The sequence below is a fragment of the Coffea arabica genome, chromosome 1c (genome assembly GCF_036785885.1).
Source record: "Coffea arabica cultivar ET-39 chromosome 1c, Coffea Arabica ET-39 HiFi, whole genome shotgun sequence".
NCBI lineage: Eukaryota > Viridiplantae > Streptophyta > Magnoliopsida > Gentianales > Rubiaceae > Coffea > Coffea arabica.
The window spans coordinates 49,728,831-49,734,872 of record NC_092310.1 but is presented as its reverse complement, the minus strand read 5'-3'; positions in this window follow the sequence as shown (position 1 = coordinate 49,734,872).

Below are 6,042 nucleotides of genomic sequence, written 5' to 3'. Positions count from 1 at the left end.
TATAGCTGCATCAAACTTTCTTTAGTTTAATTTTCGGATTAACTTAATTGCTTAATTTTGGCTATGAACATATCAATATACTACTAGAGAATGGATAAGTGTTTTTGTAACTTATAACTAGAGTTCTATTTCCACTAATTAGTCTGTAGACCCAGCTTTTTTCTTAACACCACTCCCCTTCCACATCAGACGTTCATCCAAACTTTCACTAACATTGTTGTCCTGGAATTTTTCTTGTATTACTAAAATAATTTATTGTCTATACGCCCTTTTAATCTTTCACTTGTTACTCTTTATTTTGTTATCCAAAATGTAGTTCTCAAAGCTTTAGAAAGAAAAATTACTTTAATACTTGTATAAATTATAGGATGCTATGTACCTATTTAAATCCCTAAATTACAGGATAAATCCCTTGAGTACTCGTTAAGTATACTTTTTTTTTTGGATAAATTACTTATTAACCTCCTGTGATTTTACATAATGTTAGAAGATCTCTCTAAGGTTTTTAAAAATAGCCACATAACTCTCTTGTATGTAAAGTAAAAAAGAGATGGAATGCACAATTAGTTATGGTGTTTATACCAATAAAATCTTAATATCCATGTAACGCCCTTAAAGTATATATAAATATCCACTTTACCTCCTGTAATTTCTGCATTTATCCATATAATCTCCCTATACTTTTTTACGAGTTGTTTAAGTCATCGATTGATTTAGTATATAAGTAAGGACATTATTGGTGTTTCAACTAACAACATTATATAGGTTATTTTTTGTCAAGTCCTCACTTTACATAAAACAATAGAGAGGTGAAGTGGACGTTTTGAAATATTAGAGAGGTCATATGGTAAAAGATGAAAGTACAAGGGGTTATATGTAATTTATCCTACTTTTTTTGAGAAAGTTGTTTGATAAAATTTCATCTGAACATGTATCACTAGGACAGCATCGGGTATAATCCCGTGGATAATAGGAAGTTTTCCTGTTTGAAGAGTTTGCACCGAGTTTACCCTTTTCATACTTTTCGATCTATGCCATATCAACAAAATGTTACTTTTGAAGCATAACATATAACAAAAATCAATGGTCACCTTTGCAAGAATATTTTACACAACTCAATCCTATAAAGAGTCGGAGTAGTTAAGCAAGGATGGTCAATTGGAAAAACAGGTCAATATATCACGAATTAGCACGACGGGATTTAAGCCAAGTAAAATATCCATCAGGATCATCTTCTTCGGTATACTGGAACAAAATATCTCTACAGTCCACAGAGATGCCATGACAATTAAATCCCATATTGGAAGTGGTTCGGGCAATGTTTTTAAAGGTACATTCATTCCAATCATCCTGACCATTTTAATCTAAAACCTGGTCGGACCACTTATCGAATCCAAAAACAAATGGGCACCCGAGCAAACGTACTAGCTTCATATTAATTTAACATAACAAAATATCAGTCAATAATGTTCGTTCTTGGCCACTCTATTCAAAGGTGAAATCATATATTCTAGTCCTCAAAATCGACACAGTTCAGATGGTAGGAATATGAACTCTTATACCCTGACATCTATTCTCAAACTTCTGTTCTTATTTTCCCCTGTACTGACTTGAAGTCTCCAATGCACTAAATAAGATCATATATAGTGCATTTTGAAATCAACTGAAACCAATGGCTCAGATCGAGATCTTGGGTCAATGACTGGACGGTACCAGCCATTCATCCATGGGCACCAGTGCCTCATCCAAGCAAAAAATTATTCCACCAAGAGTAACAATCACCATCCTTGTCATAATAGACCTTTGTAGTAACTCCGGTAGTAGAATCTGACGAAATACCAATCTTCAACTTTGAACATTCGACAGAAAGAGATCTTACCGCCCAACGCATAATCGGTGACAAACTTTTTTTAGGCACAGGTTCAACATTCCCCTCCAGAGTTAGCTCTAGAGAGACATACGAAAGTTGTGAATTTCCACCACCATCTTTCAACTTATTGCAAATGGGCACTGAAACTCCTTCAAATCGCACCATAAAAGTTGTCTGATTTTCTCCACCTTGTGACAACGTTGGACTAATGGTATCTGCAACGAAAATTTCAGAACTGGATGATCTAGAACCGTATTGGTAATAAAAATAATAATATAAGGTGCCTTTGAATTTATAGGAAAATCCAAACTCGTTAGAGTTCTTGATAGAAAAATCGAAATTCCAATCAGCAGTTACTTGATCAGAAGATACTTTAACATTCTGGAGTGGGACGGAGTCTATGCTGATCTGTGGGGTAGACAGATTGTAATTGCATACGAATATAGCTGTCCCCAAGAGTGAGACCAATGCGCCGCCGACTATAATGCCAGCAAAAAAGCAGCAGAAAACTTTCATGGCTGGGTCACAAACGATAGCCTGAGGCTATATTTGAAGAATTCTGATTTCAAAAGACCGGTTGTTTTAACCTTCCTACCGCTATGAAAAGATCTAAGTCAATATTGGAGGGTGACGATCAGAAAAATTATTGCAGCAGGAGTCGGATGTTGGTTACTTTTCTATGCATTGAGATAATTTTAACCCAATTTGTGGAAAGATATTTCTCTTAAATTTCGGACTATCTTAGTATGGATATAGTTTAGTCTTGAAATAATCTTTAAAGTTCTTCAATTGCTGCTCCATATTTTCTCATCCAAATTTAGACTAGTATTTTAGCTGTGCATCGGCATGGGAGTAGGACTTTTTGTTGGCATAGGACTTTATGTTTTGGATGATGTTATTGCCGTTCTCTCAAACAGTCTCTTGCTCCATGACTCCATGAATGAAAAAAAAAAAAAAGAGTACTCACACTTCCCGGTTTTAAGCTCCGGAAAGAACAAATACTCTTCTTAGTTCCAAATTCCAGCGGGGGCCCGTTCAAGTTCCAGACCAAACAAAACTAGTTCCTGGATTCGTAGCAAAATATGACGAACTGAGGTCTTTTTTGTACGACAGAAACAAATTCTCGAATTTTTCCATGAAAAATCTTTTGTAAAGAAAAATTTTCAGCTGATGTTCTTCCATTTGATAAAGTTTACAAATGTATTCAGAGAATATTAAAAAAAAAATTTTTTTTGCGAAAAGCCAATGACTAGAGTAAAGGATTTCGGAAGATCTAAATTTCAGTTCCAAAGACGTAATCATTACATGTTGAATTGAAATGAAAGAGATCGAGCTATTGGAAGAATTGGTATACTTAAAAAAAAATCACATAGCACTAAGTCTTCTACACTTGTTACTGAACAAATTTCCTAACTTATAAATCACACTATCCAATGACAAACGATGACTATCCTTGCCATAATAGACATGTGTAGCAACTCCAGTAGCAGAATCCGACGAGATACCAACCTTCACCTCTGAAAACTTGACATAGAGGGGACATACGGCCCGACGCATTATCGGCGACAAACTTGTTTTCGGTGCAGGTTCGATATCCCCCTCCAGATTTAGACCCAAATGGGCACCCGAAAATTCTGAATTTCCTCCACCTTCGTTCTTGGAGATCAACTTATCGTCAATGGGCACTGAATCACCTTCAAATCGCACTGTAAAAGTGGTCTTATTTTTTCCACCTTGCGAGAAAGTTGGACTATTAGAATCCGCGAGAAAAGTTTCAGCTCTGGCTAAGTTGCGGAGTTTGTAAGTTTTGTCATAATACAAGGAAGCTGTGAATAGATAGGAAAAGCCAAAATCGTTACTGTTTTTGATTAAAAAATTGAAATCCCAATCGGCAGTTACATGATCAGAAGATATGTTGATATTCTGGAGTCCAATGGAGTCGATGCTGATCTCTGGGGAATTCGGCTTGTTAATGTCTATCCAAAGTAATGCTCCCATCAATGACATATAGACCCCAGCGAGGCCGATAAATATGTAGCAGTCGGAGTTTTTCATGGCTAGCCAACAGGACGATCTAATACAACCTAGGAAGAATTTTGATTCAGTATACATGCAGCAGACACATTCAAAAAAAAAAAAAAACATTGAATTATTTTAAGATTTCATAGAATCGCCTATATATCTATAACTAGTAGTTGGATATGTCTATACGCTAAGAATTGAGAAAGATATTAAATAGGGAATCGCATCCAAATACAATTAGTGGTTACAATTAATAAATGCTTTAATCCAAATCAATTAAGTGATTGAAGATTCTTGATTAATTGGAGAAAATGATCATGATTATGGAGATTATAAATCACAGGAATTTATTTCCATGTATAGATTGTTGTAACTAGACATGTCTTATTCACTTGTACAAGTACTAGAATTCTCACCCGTCCACATTTCAAATCAAAATAGTAAAATAATTTTTGTTGAAAAAGTTGAAAGTTTGAGATGGTGTCAATTTCTATCAAAATACATTATTTTGAAAATTTCTATCAAAATATATTATTTTGAAAAAAAAAACAAAGGAATAAAATCCCCACTCGTGGATGAATACTTCCTAAATTGTGTTTAATTGTCATATATTCTTACAATTGCTTATGTAAGTTTGTCCCATTAATTCTAGGAAAGTTCCTTTCTTTCGTTATATCATACCGTGAGAATTTCGTATATTTTAAATTACCTATGATTCAATGAATAATAAAAAAATCTAATTCAAGTTGCGTTATTAGATAACATTTATATTTAGATAACTACATATTTAGTAAAAAAATATAAAAAAGTTACAAAAATTAAATAGAAAAAACACCCAAATAAGGTCCAAAAATATTCCGAATATACGGATCACAACCATCCTCCTCATTCGCCTCTCTACTACCTTTCCGACCATTTGGTTTCTACCCGTGGATGTTTCAAAAAGTAAAGCTTATTTAGGCAATTACCTTTTACAAGGAATTTATTATCTTGGCACCTTGTCTTGGGACTCGAATTTTGATGATCCTTTTGAAAGATTTTATTTTGATTTATTTTATTTTTCTAAGGCTTGCAATAGGGTTGAGGAGAGAAGAGGAAGAGCGAGAGCTTCCGGTATAAATAAGGTATCATGCAGAGTCTTCTCAGGGCTGTTTGGGGCAATCCTGCCTTTTTGTGTGATGCATATTATTTTGTAGTATATTCTTTATTTTCAGCCGTGGTTGATTTTTTATTCGCAAAATTTACGCACATCATAATCCCATATAGTTTTGTGCCCCATCCAGTTTGCCATACTTTTGCGATTGAAGATGGCTGCGAGGATTGAAAATTTGAGACCTCGTCGTAGCTTGATTTGTTCATGAACCAAATTCGACCGAACTCTTAACGAATTAAACCAGATTTCAGTATTGAGTAGGTTAGTTGATCTTTCAATTCTAACTTTATTTCATTTCATGTGCCTATTAGAGATTGACCCCTCCTTGATAGTTCAATTCCGTTCACTTAAGCCTCACTCGATCTTCTCACTTCAATGTTCCTTTCCATAAACCTATGTACTTGATACTTTCTGATCAATCAGCTTTACTGGCGAGAACTGGGCATTCTATGGCCAAACTCCACCGGAAGAGTATCCAAAGTTTACTTTTCCTCTAGCTTTCTCAGCTTTGCTTTCTTCACTTTTCTCCTAAGATCATCTGTTTTAATTTCAATTGTTTTCTAAGTAGTAGAGACGGAAATCTAGATGCGCCAAATTTCCCTCATATTGACCTACCCAACCTGATAAAAGAGGATCACTTAAAATCCTCTATGCCTAAGTTATCTTCTGTCCCGTGTTTATACAACAGCTAGTAACGTGTGTATTGATACATTGATAATTCAAACAAACTTTTGACTTGTTGACCGAATTTGTCATTACTTTGCGACCCAAATCTGAGTACCTTTTTTAAAAGAGATTTTAGCATCATTTTTAAAAACACATGCCGCCCAAAACATAACCTAAAAACAAAAAATTACACCCGATATAATTATTTGGCAGTTTTGCCTGTACTTTAACATTTGAGCTGGATCACATATCATCTACCTTGCACACTTAATATTTGAGGATGAAGAGTTTCATGACATGAATGCTTAATCAACCACAATTTACAATTTCG